This window comes from Colossoma macropomum, unplaced genomic scaffold, assembly GCF_904425465.1.
Source record: "Colossoma macropomum unplaced genomic scaffold, Colossoma_macropomum, whole genome shotgun sequence".
Classification (NCBI taxonomy): Eukaryota; Metazoa; Chordata; class Actinopteri; order Characiformes; family Serrasalmidae; genus Colossoma; species Colossoma macropomum.
In genome coordinates, this window is record NW_023494784.1 from 12,401,338 (window position 1) to 12,419,705 (window position 18,368).

Sequence of the window (18,368 nt, forward strand, 5' to 3'; positions counted from 1 at the left end):
ACTTGGATCTTAAGATGCAGAAAATGCAAACAACTTCTAAGACTGAACTTTGTAGGTGTGGAAAAATATCCCTGTGGATTTCTCTGAAAAACTGAAAGCAAGTTTCCCAAAAGGAATGTAAGCTATAAGCTGTAAGGCAAAAGGTGGAAACACTAAATACTACAAAAAATGTCTATTATATTCAGTTTTTGAGGCTTCTATGTAATTCTAATTCAAATATATATTTTCCACTTTTTCTGATGCTGAGAAATGAATAATGTGTGCTTAATTGCTGTTTTGACTGGAGATTAAATAGAAGTGTGGTCTCTGATTTTACACAGCACTGTAGCTTCCTGGAGTAACACAGAAGAACCGTTCCTCAGATTCCACTGTATCTGTCAAGCTGCACCAGAATTAAGTGCTATATTTATCTCCCACCTCAAAGAGTAATGAGCTAAAATCATGTCTGTATAATTGCATCCAGGATCTGCCATGTCAGCCTGAGAGGTTTGATATATGGGTGCTGGAAAAGAAAGCAAGGGTGCTCAGCCTCCCCCCTGACGTGTTACAGCAAAGAAGACATGAAACTACAGGGCAACAGGTTCACACAGCAGGAGGTAAGAAACCTTGACAACATCAATGCACCAAAGAAGTCCATGTGGCAGGTTACATGTATACATGATACACAAGGTTGTTTTCATGATACAGTGAATACACAAAGATGGAGCTTTCTGCTAGCGCACCAAAGCCACACTACTACAGAGGCTTGCAACACCCACCAGCTGCTGCAGTCACTGAAAGGCCCAATCCCATTTCACCCCTTGCCCCTACCATTTAGCCCTTAGCCCTCTGTTTTGCGCGTTTACATCTAGGGTTAGGGTGTCCCAATTTTTGTTGAGAGGGGTAGAGTGAATTGTTAGGGCTACATGGCCCTCCAAACGGAGGTTTTTCAGAAAAAAAAAGAAAAAAAAAGAAAAACTGGCAAGACGGCTGAGCAAAAGACCAAAGAAACCCACTAATGTGAGTATTTTCTCCATAAAAAAAATACAATAACCACTGTATTGTATCAATAACCAATGTCGTTTCAATGTATTATGGTCCTTTTCTTCATAACAAGCATAAAAAACGCTAATAGCATGCTAATGTCTCGGTAGATAGCTAGCTAACCTTCCCGTTCCACCTTAAATAGTCCAGTAGTACTGAAGGCTGAAGCGCCAGAATGTTACTGCTGCACCATTTAAGGTGGAACAGGAAAATTCGAACAAGAAGTTGGTGAATAGCTGATTTTAGCATGGTATCAACAAAGCATTAGCGGCGGGTGATAATAAACAATTGTCTTATTCTCCCTCTTTGAAGGCATATGATGCCCTAAATGTTACTTAAGCCTGGCAGTGAGGTTGCTGAACTTTTCCCTTCTCTGCTATCAGTGAAGACGGGGCAGGTCGCCTACAGAGCACCGCTAGTAGCTGTTAATGAAGCAATGTTTTATTTATTTATTTTTTTTAATTTGGGGTTTGTCCCATTTCGTAGGGCAAGATTTCAACCCCTACCCCTTGTAACGCAGTTCAAAGGGGTTAGGGTGACACTCGAAAACAAGGTGTAGAGGTAAAAGAAGAAATGGGATTGGGCCAAAGTCATTTGTGAAAGAAAAAGAAGAAGTGTTTGCGTGAAAGAAAAACCCCATGAGGGTCAGTGAACACCTTTCAATCTGAGTCTTATTAAAACCAGCCTGACTGCCATTCTGATTAGGTATAGACTGTTTCACTCCCATCAGCCAGTCTGCACATGTTGTACACATCCAAGTCATCTGATCATGTAATTAACGAGCAGACGTTATGTGAGATCTATTCGGAGCTCAAGCTGGGCAATGTGTTAGATAAGAGTCTCTCTGAATCACATCAGCGGGAGGCAAAGCTACTCAAGGGAGAAACAAAAAACAAGCACACTTCTTTGTCAGTGTTAAGATGTTAGGAGCTGTGGGTTAAAAAATAAAGAATATCAGCCCAAATTGGAAAACACCTTTCATCATGCGGTGGTCTCATCACTGCAGATGGTGTTAGCAATACCAATAACTCACCTGTTCGGGACAAAATCCCATTTAGTTAATCAAAATCTGATTACTGTATTATACAGAACTGCATGGTCTATCAGAATCAGACTCAGATTTGTTGACCCACACTAGGAATTTGGTTCCAGCTGTTTGTATCTCTCTAGTATTAAAAGCAGTAAATAAACAATGTACACGTAATTTACAGACAATACACAATATACAATATACTAGCAATATGCAGACAACATATACAAGTAATATACAGACAATTTACATATTATTTACAGACAATACACAATATACAAGCAACATACAGATTATATAGGGGCAAGCAACAAACAGTGGTGCTTAAAAGTTAGTGAACCCTTAAGAATTTTCTATATTTCTACATAAATTTGACCTAAAACTTCATCAGATTTTCACATAAGTCTTAATAGTAAGAGAACAAAATTGAGCAAATGAGATAAAATATTAGACTTGGTCATTTATTTATTGATTATCCAGTATTACATATCTGTGAGTGGCAAAAGTATGTGAACCTTTACGATTAGCAGATAATTTGAAGGCGAAATTAGATTCACACTAGATACTGAAAGCAAAGGTTCACATACTTTTGCCACTTACAGATATTTAATATTGGATCATTTTTCCCCAATTAATAAATGACCAAGTCTAATATTTTTGTCTCATTTGTTAAATTTCATTCTCTTTAGAACTACTGTGCCTTGAGTGAAAATCTGATGAAGGTTTAGGACAAATTAATGCAGAAATCTAGAAAATTCTAAAGGGTTCACTAACTTTCAAGCACCACTGTGCATACATGTGTGAGGTAGTGCAAACAACAGTAATCTACATTATGTATGGGAATGAAATTTTTGTGCTGAAGTCTGAAGTCTGAAGCAGGGTGTAATATTCAGTAATCCCACACAAAATCAGAGCAAAACACATGAATTACAATATTTTAAAACATAAAGAAATACTGTTGTTTAGCACATCTATTCAAAACCTGGGGGTCACAAACCTCTAGAAGGTCAAAAGGCTATTATCAGGGGTCCTGAGATGATTGTCAAAAAAGGGCATATTTTTCAGCCTATAATGCAGACATATTGCTTTGTTTAACATGATTGATTTGCAAAAGACTTGTTGGATGTTTGCAAATGTTTCCATGCATTTTGAGAACCAAAATATATAGTTATCATTCCATTTATTTATGTATTTACATATTTATGGTCAGCAGTGCCCTGTTCTCTCTCATATGTAGTAGCTGTAGTGTGTGATAATCTTACTGACTCCAGGCCTGGAACTAGGAGTAGCAACAGAGTTTGTCAGGTATGCCCAACAGAAGTGGATTACCCAGCTGAACTATCAGTGCTCTGAAAGTTGTGAAGAACACATGTTTCAGAAGAAATGTGAAGAAAGTTGCTGAACCTGGCCCATTACCCAAGTGATGAATAGGACCTCACGTTTGAAGTAAATTCTTAAATGCGGTTAAATTCTGTAGCAAGCAATTATATAGCAGTCATTAGATCAAGGATGAATTAAATAAAAAAAAATATATATATAAAATAAGATGATATGATGAAATGAACAGCTGGCCAAAATTAGGTTAAATTCTACTTTACCAAATGTATTCATCAAGCAGTGCTTTTAAACAACACAACTAGATAAAGTCTAGATAAAGTTTCCATACTGTGCTGTTCTCATGCTGTGCACTGCTAAGGGCAAGATGTGGGTGTTCACCTATTTAATGCTAAAGCTCTTTCTGTGCATAAAACATGTTACATTTAACCTAAACATACTTTTGGTCAAACAAGCTTAATATAAATGCCCTTTTGGCTGCACTAAACTGTACTCTCATAAATCATTTCATGATTTATTTACCTCACATGATTTTCTCATGAATGTGGGTCTCAAGAACTAAATTCTGATGCTAAATTCCATCAAAAACACGTGGCTGGAAGTGGCTGACCCCAGCATGGCAGATTAAAAAATGTTTTAAGGTAATGAAAATAGGGAGGAAGGATAAAGTAAGGAGAAAAATGAAAGCAGGAAAAAATCCAGGCTAAAATCAGCTAAAATTTGAAATTTGAACCCAACCAGAGCCCAATGTAAATTCGAGAAATGACGTCCAAACCCATCCAAGCCTAAGGTGAGAAGTCTTGTCCCAACAAATAACTATAGGTCTATCCCAGGTGTCTGGTACTACTCTTGTGTGTACAACTAACCCTTTGCTACTCTATCATATCCTAATGAAGGATGGAGTTTGGGCTTTAAGGTCACAGTGATATACCATCCCACACCATGCTCAGTTTATTATTTTCTGTACCTCTGTGAGCATCATCTGTCTCAGGTCTGGATCACCTGAAGATCAAGGTTAGGTCACACTGTGTGTCACATTCATAGGCTACATCTATGAAACCATTTGTGATTTAGCCAAGAAAAGAACTGAACAAATCCTGTGAAAGTATATCAACTATAGTCCAAAGATTGGAATTTGCAATCAATAATCCCCCCACCCCCACCCCACGCCCCGCCCTTTACAGGCACCTCATGTTTCCACAGATTTTCTTTTTGTGCTTTTGTAAGGGAAGAATGGGAGAGAGTGGCACAATGCTTCACTCTATAATCATGCGGTGTTTTGTGGCAGGCTGCGTCACGGTATCCACGGTAACCTACTCCATCTGATTTGTCTCTGACAGGTTTTAATGAGGTCGTCGGGCCTGCCTCGGCATGCAAAACACTGCACGCTTTCAAATCACGCCGGCGCCACCGCTCCACTAAGAACATCGCATCCTCACTTCAGAGTATGAGTCTATAAATTATGACTCCACACTTGTCCCATTACGGTGGCAGCAGTCAGGGGAGATGATGGTAGATTATCTGAATGAGGGGCTCCTAAACTGATCTTCTGACTGACCCGCTCCAGCGGTGGTTCCACACAAACAATCCATCAATCCTCAACAGATCTTTGGAAATCAGTGCTCACCTAGTGGTGTTTACTACTAGTAGACTCTGACTGTAATGCAGGCTTGTTAAATGCTAATATGACTCTGTTTGTTGTGTATTTGTCAAAAATGCCCTTGATAGAACTGACTGATGCAGTAGTTCAGAATGCCAGTACATGAGACTCTTTATTCTGAACATTTTTGCATTTTTCCTCCTCTAACTCCTGACTCAGGACGTTAATGACTTGTTAATTAGTTAACCCACAGAAGTGGAGCATTATAACTGTTGCATTGCTATGTCATTACATAATGACACATATAATTACATAGAAGGTTATTGATTAATTACATTTGATTTATATTCATTATTAGCAGGTTTGAGTCTGCTGCACTTACAACTTTTTATTGTTAGCTTCAATGTCAAGAAATGACAGAAGTTAATTACTTCTTTTCATAAAATAAGATTGTATGCATGACAATGACATTTTATCAAAATCAAATTATAATAAAATCACACAGGATTCGATCCCTGGTGATGCTACAGCCATCCGTGGCCAGGAGTCCAATACAGCACAACTGGCCTTGCTCTCTGGTTGGGCAGGATGGTCCCCTCTCTCCCCTATCACTCAGCGTGATGCTTGTCAGTGAAGGCGTCTGCTAGCTGACGTAACAGATCTGGCGGTTGGCGCTTCCCTCTGAACGTGTTCGGCTCCCCAATGACATTGTGTGAGCGGCAGTTCGAAAAGATGTGGTGGTGCTTCACAGGTCTCGGATGAAGCCTGTGCAAGCCTTCACCCTCCTTTCACTAGTGGTACCGTGTGACTGGGGGACTCCTAACTAGTGGGTGGAATTAGATATGAGAAAATTAGGGAAAAAATAAAACAATAATAAAAATCACACCTCTTTTATTCATAAGGACAAATGTGGAATTGATTGAGACTTTTGACAAAATTCCTCTATTTCAATGAGCTATGAATGAGAAATAATAAACATCAGAATCATAATTCTGAAGGACCAACACTACCATTCAATAGTTTGGAATCACCATTTGAATGCTTGGAATCACTATTTACAACAGTGGTGCACAACTCCAGTCCTGGAGGGCCAGTGTCCAATACAGTTTGGTGATTAACCTACTCAGACATACCTGATAACACATCTCTTCATTGTCAGGTATAGTATGTGTTTGAGTTGGGAAACCCCAAACTGTGATGGACACTGGCCCTCCAGGACCGGAGTCATGCACCAGTAGTTTACAATAATACCCAATCCACCAAGATGATTCTAATGTGATGCTAATATTCTATAGATTTCAAACTATATGTAGGAAGCTGTAAAATTAAGAAATTTGTGATGACAAACAGAAGAGTATATGACTCCATATTAACTAAGAAAGTGACAGCTTTGGGAACGAACTTCTTATCAAATAAACACCCCATATGCCTTGTATTCTTGCTGAGCATATAGCTATTAACAGTGATTTATTGACAAGAAATTATTAGAAATGGAAAACAGAAATGTCAGTGATTCACTTTAATGATCATTTTATCATATTTCATTTTATTTTTTTTCCATGTCATAACTTTGTCTTGTTTCTGGAATACTCTAAATTGTTAACTGACTCAGACTTCCTACATGCCCTGGAAGACCTTGAAATTTAGAGACTAGTTTGCCAGTCATGGAAAACACCTAACAAAACTGATAAAATGAGTAACACTTCATTTGTAGTGCTCCTTTGTAGATGATTAATAAACTCTTAACACATTATCAGTAACACATCAACAACATATCAGTGAAGTGTCAGTAGTGGAGCATCTGAATACATTGAAGTAAATATCTTAGGTTCTGATGATGCATTACTTATGTTAAGCAGATGCACTGTCACTATGTTAATTCCATTATGCAAAACCTAAGATTACCCAACTTTACCCAAAACCTAACCCTAACCCTCACCCTGGCCCTAATCCGAAAGCTAACCTTAACCTCAACCCTAAACCTAATCCCAACCCTCACCCTGGCCCTAATCCGAAAACTAACCTTAACCTGAACTGAGTCAGACTTTACTGAAAGTCTGTTGAGTGTTTGTTTTATCTAAAAAGGACCACTCAAAATAAAGTGTCACCATGAAATGTCATGTAACTATATCTACATCACGTCAGCATACCAACAGCATTAGCCAGGCACAGAAACACACATCTCTGCTTTTATAACCACCGCAGTCTTTCACTTCTCTTCCTTCTTGACCTTCATCCACTGGCATAAACTCTTTAACCTGCAGTCCCAATGGCAATTACACTCTGAAAAAGGAAAAGTCAATGGAAGTCGGCTCTGGGGTTCAAGTGGATGTCACCTCACCACGCGGCCACCTGATGCTGCGACTGAAGAACAAAGAGCAAATGTCTGCTTTAAATGCAGCCAGTGAGAAAAGTCAGCAACGCTGTGTCAACACTGATCGAGAAATGACTAAGCGCAGTTCAACTCAAACACATGCCTGGCATCTTAAACAGACATGAGGTGCCATCTTAGACGCACTAAAATGCCAAACTGTTGCGAAGAATTTAGACTGCTCGTAGCCTTTTGCATAAATGTTGCACTTTGAGGGTCAAAAACTGACACCGCAGCTCCACAGGGTGGGCCATTCCCCAATAGAAGAGTGTGTCTTGACAAATTGGGGAGATATTTGTGTATTTACAACCCAAATCATCATTAACGAAGCCAGTAGGGACAACAAATGTTAATTGAATCTCTGAACAGCCACACATAACTTTCACTCTGGATGCAAGAAGCTGCTTATCATGCATGGGACGAGCTCTGGCAGGGCAAAGAGATTTGTGTAGCGAGTCTAACCTACAGCAAGCATGGAGCAGAGGATAATGAGGAGCAGAGGACGCAGCTCAAAGCCTAATCACAACCAATGGCTTTCTGCTCTACATCCACAGCTGTTTGGTAATGTACCAAAGTCAAAGCAGGCATAATTAATGTTAAGAGGTTGTATCCATAAGAGTTCTACCAGAGGACTGCCTGCTTTTGTAAGTCATATTGGTGTTTATGTCCATAAAACCTCTATAAACATGATGTATTTATGGCACAGGACTATGAACTAATCATATAGAACACACTGAAACGATAACAGATCACCTTTGGCATTATTAAGATATACGGCAGTGTTCAATCCTTCTAAATTCCATGTTTAGTTGGTAAAATGCTTCATCATCAACTGTAATATATATATATATATATATATATATATATATATATATATATAATGTCAATACGTTTTTCAATAGGAACCATGACTGAAGTTACATCTCCATTTAGATCTAAACAAAGACAGTAAATAAAGCTAGAAAGTGTTGTAAAAAGTGTGCATTTATGTACACAATGCTTGTTCATTTGAGCAATTTGTAAGGAAAAACAGAAGAGCAACAGTTTATTGAGTATAAATGCGGGACATGATCAAACTGAGTCAGTAACAGTCTATTTGCAGTTACAAAGATGGGGGTGTTATAATAGGGTTGCACTGCATAAACCTTTATTACAAGGGTGAATGCACGTTTCAGAATTTAGTGGTATAAGCCATCAACTTTGGTCCACAAAGATGTGGAAAAGGTGGTTGGGTGAGTGCATGTACAGCATATACACCATAAGAACAGTACAGACCTGAATGTTTGACCTCTACAGCGCTACCACAGTTTGGGTCCACTTGTCCTTCCAGGTGGAGGATCAATTCAAATGAATACAAAGTTATTCTGACTGATCACCTTCATCCTATGAAGAAACATATCTATCCCAATGGATAGACAGAATGACAGTGCCCCCATCCACAGGATGCAAGGGGTCACTCAATGGAGTCAGAACACATCAGAGAGAGACTCTCTGAGCGGATAAGATCACAGTGGCTTTCTGGCATTTTAACATTTTAACCTTCTTTGACAAGAAGTTTGACCTGTTTCTCCCAGAAAGCACCAATTTATGTAGATTACTACAGAATGTCCAGTGTGAATTTAGTTGTGAATTTTGTAAATTTAGTTGAGCTTTACAATGTACTCGCAGCTTGAGCAACAGATCAGGTGTGACCTGTAGCCATACTGGTACTTTGCAGGTAAGACTGGACAACCCTATGCTATGGCATTTGCAGTCACCAGATCCCAACACCTATAGGAGATTTTGGACCAACATGTAAGACAGCACTCTCCGATAATCATCATCAAGACACCAAATGAACAACGGCGTTCCATCCCTCAAGTACAGTTCCAGAGACTGGTAGAATCCATGCCAATGAGCACTGAGGCTGTTATACATATACAGTGAGGGGAAATATTAAGACATCTTTGTTTTTGATATTTAATACACTTCAGGTGCATATATGCACTTCTAATAAATGTTTTAACTCTTATAAACATGTCATTATAAGCATAAAAAGATATAGTTAAAAATAACATTCATGGTGATAAAAGTATTCAGACACCAAAATTAGTACACTGTTGCAAAGCTGTTGTTGGCAAACACAGCTGTGAGACGTCTACAGTGAGAAGTAAGTGGGTTTTTGCAGCATTGTGGTTCAATTTCGGCCCGTTTCTCTTGGCACAATCATTTCCAATTGTCCAAGTTTATGAGGGGCTCTCTGTTGAACTGGCAATTTCAAAATCATCCATGAATATTCAATGGGATTCAGTCAGGGGATTGGCTAGGCCATACAAGCGTCTTCACTTTCTTTAAGAAACCAGTCTTCAGTTATTTTGTGTTTATGTTTGAGGTCGTTGTCCTGTAGAAATGTTCACCTTCTTCACCTTTTTGTCCAATGAGATTAAATTCTCTTCAAATACCTCCCGGTATATCACTCTATTCATGTTTCTTTTGATGACTTGCAATGCCCAAGTACCATTTGCAGAGAAGCAGCTCCATATCATGATACTCCCACCTTCATACTTCACTGTAGGTATGGTGTTTTTGGAATTGTATATACAACCCTTCTTTCTCCAGACATAATGAGCTGAATTATTGCCAAAATGTTCTATTTTTGTGTTGTCTGGCCAGAGTACATTAATCTAAAACAGTTTTAGATTCAGGTTTGTCTAAATTCTCATGCGCAAGTCTTTTTCTTGTTTTAACAGAGTTGTTTTAGGAATGGAGATGATTGCAGTGCAGTTCATTGCTTATTGTTCTCTGTTGTTCCTGCTACTTTCAGGTCATCTTGCAACTCCTTTTCCAGTGACTACTGGCCCCTCTTTTACCTTCCTTATCATTAGTCTGAGGGAAATCTTGCATGGTGCATCTGTCCAGGAACATTTAGATGCAGTTCCAAGAACTTTCCAATTTCTTACAATGAAACATATTGTACTGGCAGGGATGTCTAACATCTTTCTAGGACTCCGTAGCTTTTTCCATCCAAGTGTTGCTTAATAATGCTGTCTCTGAGAATTTTAGTGTGCCCCTTCACCTTCACTGTGATTGCTATGATTGATCTTTTTTAAGCTTATGAATTCATATATTTTTGTTCATATTTATATGATGTCAATAGACATTATGTGTGTATATTAGAATGAATAACAACAATAAAGTGCACCAACAAAAACCAGTGTCTAAATACTTGTTTCCCCTCACTGTTTATATGGATATAGTGCCTATAGTTTTGCACATCGTGAAATACTAAACCATTCTTGTCTCCTTGTAGGGGCTGATTAAATACTGTTGGTTTTCTGTAAACGCAGATTCAAGTTCAACTGCTGAAACAGAAATGTAATTCTGCTCTCTCCTTTCTGCCACAATGTACTTACACTGCAGCATTATTAGCAGCCTGCACCCAGAGAGAGTATTATCCTAAAGTGAAGCGGAGTTTCATTAAGGGCACTGAACCGCTCTGTGCGCTCAGCACCCTCGTGCAAGGAGCAGACACTTTGAAGAGAAAACAGGACCAGAGGGAAAGTGAGGGAAAGAGACAGACAGACGGAGTAAGGAGAGAGCTTCTAACTAAACTCAGTGGAAAATGTCTTGCTCCAAACAGAGATGGCTCCACATAGCCTGACTAATAACTATCAGAATCTGCCTCTGATCCCCAGCACAACCCAATTCAAGACATGGATCCTTTTTTACAGGCTGCTTCTCTCTACAGGAGCACTTTGTCTGGGAGAAGGGAGAAAGCCCTTTATCTGTCTTTATTAGTGTTGGGGTCAAAGGTGGAAAGATACTGGCTGCAATAAAGGACTCACTTGTAATACATTGTAGACATTAGTCCAGTCAGCAAAGCCAAATGAGGAATTTGTACAGATTCATATGAGCTGCTATAGTGTCCATATAGATTTCTAGGGATAGTTCAGTGTACAAATAGTAAAAACTCTATAGAAAAGCATTCCTAATACCTTGGGATGCTCTGGAGCAGCCACTCATTGTTCCCAATGCAAAGCATTGGCTAAGGGAATATAAAACAAATTTCTGTTGTTTCTTTTTATAAACAGTTGTTAATCTTCAATTTTCAAACTGTAGATGCATGTTTAAAAATAAAAACAACAGAAATCTCAAATGTAATTTAGTGCCCATAGGTCTGTGTAGCATTAGGGGAGGTCAAATTTGGCACATCACCTGTCTGTAATAGGTGGCCCCAGTTATCAGCTACACAGTTAAGTATTGTTCAGTCATACTATCCTCTCAACCACACTGCCAAGTCGGTGCACCCTTAATGAAGACCTGGATGCAGTTCAAATGGGTTAAGAGAAGTTTTGGGGGTGTATTTATGGAAATGATTTAGGCGACCATTGACTTCTAGTGTTTGTTAGCAGCTTTAGCCTTTTAGCTCCAGTGCTGAAGCAAAATGACAACAAACATGTCTCGGCTGAACAACATCTGGAGTAAGTGAAAACTGTCAGTTTTACACTTAATTGTTCACCAAACTATTCCTTTAAAGGCACTTTATACAAACTATGCAGCCATAATTTAATTCGTTTATTTTTACTCTGGTGCTACATAACCTTGATCCCTCATTCAAATATCTTTCATTCTTACTCATTTACAAAATGCACTGCTGTGTCTTCCCCATGAACACTTTCACTGTGATGCAACAGCTCCCCCATCTAAAATCATATGTGGTTATAGTTTATACAGAGCACTGTATTTATGTTGCCATGCTGTCAATAACCAAACTGTAAGGGAAATTTAAAGGGCTATACTTAATGTACGAGGCAGTTGCTCAGAAATGGCACAGAAATGGCAGAAAAAAAGCAGACTGCTCCATTTATCTCCCTCGCACACACAACCTTCGAAGATAACGGCGGTTAAAAAATAAATAAATAAATTCACTCCCACGTTGGAAGCACGGGATGGCTTCAGGAGCTTCGTGTTTCCATATGATTCACTTAACCCTCCAGTGTAATGTAACATGCGAAAACAATCTAGGTGCCACCACAACGGCAAAAAGTCCCGCCGCAAAATTAGGCCAGAAGATGTGTTCCTGAACAGTTTGAATAATGGAGAAAGTAATAAATTCACCTTTATTCCTCACTGCAGGGGATTCCAGCACCTCGCCCGCAGAGTTTGATTTGTCACACAGGACAGACTGGAGATTGTGAGGGGAATATGAATACGCTATAATAAAAAAAAAAGGAGAAAAAAAATACAGGATTTTCTTTCTACTACCAACAGCTTTTTTTCTCTTCCACTCTTCCAGCACCATGCTTAAATCTCTCTGCACAACAGGCAGGAGTATAACCCTTTTGTCACATATGAGCATATGAGAGAACAGCCTCATATACAGAGAGGAATATAGCAGTGCATGGCTGTTTGAGAAAGCCTCAGGCTCGTCTGCCTGCACCATTCAGGCTTGGGAGCGAGCGTGAACTGCTTTGACCAAATATAATGCTGAGAACTTGCAGGAAGTCTATTAACATGGGCCTAATGGCCAACCCATTATAACAGTATTAAAGTCCTCACTGTGAAATCCATTGCCCAAGGGGGGGGAAGGGGGTATAGGAAATATGCAGTTCCTCCATTAGCTAAGTGAATCCGTATGGCTTCCACGCGCACTGTTTTTGTTCACTTCGCTTTTATCAGCTCTTTCTAACAGACCAAAACAGTCTCTGGTTAGAACTCAGGAGAGCATGGAGAGCTGCTCAGTGTTCCTGACCTGCCAGGTGAAAGCATGTTATTGTGGACGATATGTTTCCTTCTGTGTATTTTGTGCCACAGATATTGTTTGTTTCTTCGGTGCTAGAGGCTCATGGTTCAGTACTAGGCCATAGCAACCACTCGAAACATCTGCAATGTTGCTACCATGCCCCTCCTATTAAAGTTATTATTAACCACACTGGCCTGCAATAGCACAATAAAAGATTAATGGCCTCTTGTTCCAGCTCCCTCTCCTCAACCTTTAGTGGATTTGCCTGAACAAGGATGGATGTGTGGCCATTCACAAGGCATTAATGTTTTCTCCAGCATGTCGAATCAGGCCAAAAGCAAAGCAAAGGAGACAAGGGAATACCCGGACTCATGCTACAGCAGCACGGCTCACTGGCCAATTCTGTGCCTCATGGTCATTTGAAGTAGCACCTTATTCAAGACGCTTGTAGGCCGGTTACTCTTAAAGCATGCATTTTGCTATCGTGTACAATTCTGTCATTCTGTGCCAGGCCAAAAAGAAATAGGCTAAAAGAATTTTAATTTGCATAATTTTTGCAGAATTGATTTACATGATAACTATCAATATTTATACAATAATGATGTGTCAGAAATCATCCTTCATTTATTTAATTATAGTGTAAGAAGCTGCTGGTGTTCTCAGAACAACGAACTGACCACCCCAGAGTCCAGACCTCAGTATCACTGAATGTGCTTGGGATTACTTGGATTGTGAGAAGCAGAAAATGCAACCAACGTCTAAGACTGAACTTTGGAGGTGTGGAAAAATATCCCAGCTCTCCTGGAAAGAATGGAGGCTGTAATAAAGGCAAAGTGTGGATATTCTAAATACTAAAAAAAGAAATAACTTGTACTAAAACACAGTTTTGACTGGAAATTAAATAAATGAAGAGTGGTCTCTGACTTTTGCACAGTACTGTATGTAGTGTTAAAACTATGTACATTGTCATGTGTATGAGAAAATGCAGACGTTGCAGACTGCACGAGATTTACACTGTATTATTCCTGTTACAAGAAAACTCTGCATCAGCAAAAAAGAGGGTAGTAAGCCATTTCAAGAGGGTAGTAAGCCATTTGTATTTGACAGTTTTGGCCTTATGGTTATGGAAGTTTAAAGTGTTAAGTGTTTTTACCCCACACGTAGCCAAAACTCAGCCTACATTCTCACCATTTTGAGAACATTTCAAGTCTCAAAATGTCAAGAACATTTTTCAAAACACTACCAGGAGGCACGTTTCATGGTTTTCTGTCACTCATAATCTTCATGCAAGTGTTTGACCCAAAGAAACTCCATCTACTGCATGTTGTTTAAAAATGCCAGTAAGACTTAGAGAAATATAGCTATTTCCTTAGTCGTGTATCTGTTTTTGTAAATTAAATACCCCTGCTTTCAGTGAGATGAACAGTCATAAGCAATATAATCAACATCAACTTTAAATTTCTCACACTGACTCCTTTCCAATGATGTGACAAAGTGGTTCCATTTTGCATTGTGTAGTACAAACAGAACCTTTAGTGGACAGTGCTACCTAGGACCCACCTTTCTTGGATGCAGCCCAGCTTCTGGAATACAGCTAAAGACTTCACAAAGATGCAGGGACTTTGGAACCCCTCAAACAGCCAGGAACTGCCAACGAGTCCAAACTTTTATTATGCACATCTATAACTTAAGTCATAACTCATCCAGTTCGCACTACAGTCCATGTAATTACTGAATAATAAGCCTTAGGATGTAATAAGCCATGGACCTTAACTCATAACTACATATCATTAGTAGTCACTGAATAACAGGTCTTACATTCTACACAGAACTGTTTGCCATGTAAAGATACCCCCAAAAACTCCTTGAAAAGCACTACATCATTGCTCTAATCCTAAAGAGAGGAGAAGCTGTTCCTCATCTTAACCTGAAGTCACAAAATCCTCTCCTGCTTGCTTAGTTTCACTGAGCATCAGCTAATGTTAGAAGAAGAGATTAAAAATATATGCATGATCAAGCATCTGCTTCCTCGTCACGGCTGCTGCGCTTGTGATCGCCAGCATCTTAGCAGTCTGTCACTGTGGGGGAGGCTCCGTGCCATCACAGCAGAGCCTGCCGGGCTGATGGGCATGCGCTCGTGCCCTGGTGTTGTGATTCCTATAATGAGGAGTGTGACCTGCATGCGTCTGAGACCCGACCCTGCTGGTGAACCCGTCACCGAGCACGAGGGGGCTGAGGCCAATTAGAGCCGCATCATGCTCAGCGCCTGACACCCACCGAATGAGGGCGCGAGAAAACACGCCCCAATTACACGGCACCCATGTCATCAACCCCAGGCCTGAAGCGGGAGATGCTTGAAAGATGTGACTGATGTGACAAGAGCCGCAGTGCACATGTGGAGCATGAGACCACAACCTCTGCATGTACAACATCAATGCCAGCTCATGACTCAGCGAACGCACAAACTTAGAGAGAATAACACAATACATGTTTAACAGTATCCAGACAGCCTTTCTAATTAGTTCAATTGTTCACACACAGCTTGTATAATCTCTATAGAAAAGCACTGCCAATAGAATGTGACACTGTGGAGAGGTGGAGCTGCGTTCTCTGAAGTGATGGAGCTCCATCCAGTAGTACTGGAATGAGTGGCAATTGTGATTTAGAACTGATTACCCAACATGAGTACCTGACCTCACTAATGCTCTTGATGCTGAATGCAATCAAATCCTCACAGCAATGTTCTAACATCTAGTGTAAAGCCTTACCAGAAGAGTAGAGGCTGCTACTGCAGCAAAGGGGGTCAAACTCCCTATTGATACCCTTCATTTCTGAAGAAATGTAACACAAGCAGGTAATAATAGCAATAGTAGTTTTAGTGCAGTTTATATAGTACTTTACAAAAGCATGCAACAACAAGAACAACATAATGGCCCCAAAACAAAGCCATTAAACATAAGTAAACAATAACAATAACCGCAGGAATGAAAAGGAGAATGAAAGTATTAAAACAGCAGGAAGGTTTTAAGCTGGGCTGAGAAAGATTAAAGAGCAGACTTTGTGAGCCATGATGCTAAAAGGTCTGCCATCAGTGGTCACCAATCTGGAAATCCAGTGTCAGAAGACTTGCAGACTGAAAATAAAGTTGCTAAAAAGGGCTCTATGGATTATATTCCAATGCCATATAATGACCACTTTTGATTCCTTAAAGATTCCTGAAAGTGATCATTTCATGGTGTTGCTCCAAAGAACCCTTTTTGGCACCATTATTTTTAGGAGTTTATGTGCAGGGCAGGAGGGGTGAAGAAGCTCAGTTCAACAGTGGGTGCCCAGACTACTACATGCTGCCCATGTCATCAACACAGGACCTTGATGTTTTAAAGATGTGACTGATGCAACATAAGCCTCAGTCCATTTACAGCATGTGAGAACACAACCTCTGTATGCATTACAATGCCAGCTCATTAGTTGATGCATACAAATGTAACCCTTTATAAGCAGTCATCTACAGCATTTAGCAGATGTTCTTATCTAGATCAACTTAGAGAAAAAATATTGCTAACACTTTATTTGTAAATGATTAATAAACATTTGACAGATTAGTAACATATCAGTGAAGGAGCAGTAGTGAAGCACCTGAATACACCAAAATAAATATCTTGTAGATGTTCTGTTGATACATTACTTACTAATGTTACTTCCATTATGCAGAACCTAACATTACCCAGCAATACCCAAAACTTAAACCTCACTCTGGCCCTAATCCTAACCCTAACCTTACCCAACCTTAGCCAAAACTTAACCCTCACCCTGCCCTTAATCCTATTCCTAACCTTAACCTCAAACCAAAACCTAACCCTAACCCTGGCCCTAATCCTAATCCTGACCTTAACCTCAACCCAAAACCTAAACCTGGCCCTAATCCTAATCTTAACCTTTACCCAAAACCTAATCCTAACCCTGGCCCTAATCCTAACCCTAACCTTAACCTCAACCCAGAACCTAATCCTAACCCTTACCCTGGCCCAAAAAGAGAAAAGCACCCTCTAGTTGACTGCCCACCCCAGAGTCCAGACCTCAACACTGCTGAATGCACTTGGGATTATTTAGATTATAAGAAGCAAAAAGTAAAACCAACGTCTAAGACTGAACTTTGGAGGAGTTAAAAATATCCCTGCAGATTACTTTGTAAAACTGAAAGCAAGACTCTTGAAAAAGAATGAAATGCAAAGCATGGACACAATAAATAGTGATAAATTTGATCATTTACTTGGGTTGTGGAGGCTACTGTGTAACTTTCTGTTAAATATGTCTTCTGATTTTGTTTCCTGACACTGAAATATGAACAACTTCTACTTAATGGCTGTTTTGCCTGGAAATGAAATAAATGAGGGCTGTTCTCTGACGTTTGCTCAGCACTGTAAATACATAATTCACTAAGCAATAACACTGACTGATGCTTCAAAGGGAAAAAAATACTTTGGCATAAAGACTACCTCTAACTTTGCAACAGGAGTGCATTAGCTAAATAGTACACAGATGATTTGTATCTATAAAATCAGAGTCAGAAAGAAAGGACAACTGGAGACTCATCCTTCTACCTAATGGATATGTAGCTTCCTCGTCTCCCTCTGCACCATGCTTATTCAATTTAGAGTCACACTGGGACAAAGGCCTTGGGAGTTGATGTCTCATCGTTAATTTTGCATGTGTCTGCTCTCTTGAAACAGGTCTAATGTGTCTTTAGGGGCAGATAGCCCAAAGCTGAGGTTTCACATTAAAGAGTGAAGCTCGTCTCCTCACCTTGCTGATGCCTTTTATCGATTCACTCTTCTGCGTGAACAGCATGAGCTTCAGGTAGGCTGTCATTACCATTTTGAGGGATTTTCACCATAAATTCAGTGCAGTGGAGAGTGAAACCCACCACTGACACACACACAGACACACCTGCTGATTCATACTCTCCTTGTGCTTCAGAGGCCCTTCAAGATGCCCGTAACCTGCCTCTATTGCTTTGTCAATATCAGTTTGGGCCATGTCAATGTTAGTTTGGATTGGTCCTGCTTCATAGATTTTTGAAAACCTATTGTATGTTCCCCCCAGGCAGAAAATTGGGTAATTAAACTGGCCCAATGCAGCCTTCTAAATCTGACCTCATTTAACAGCAAGAATTTGAATACTGGTTTAGTCCGCTTGTCAAACAGATAAAAGGCATGACCTGAAGTCAATAATTCAATATACATATCATACAGTACTTTCATACAGTCAGAGACCCCCCTTCATTTAT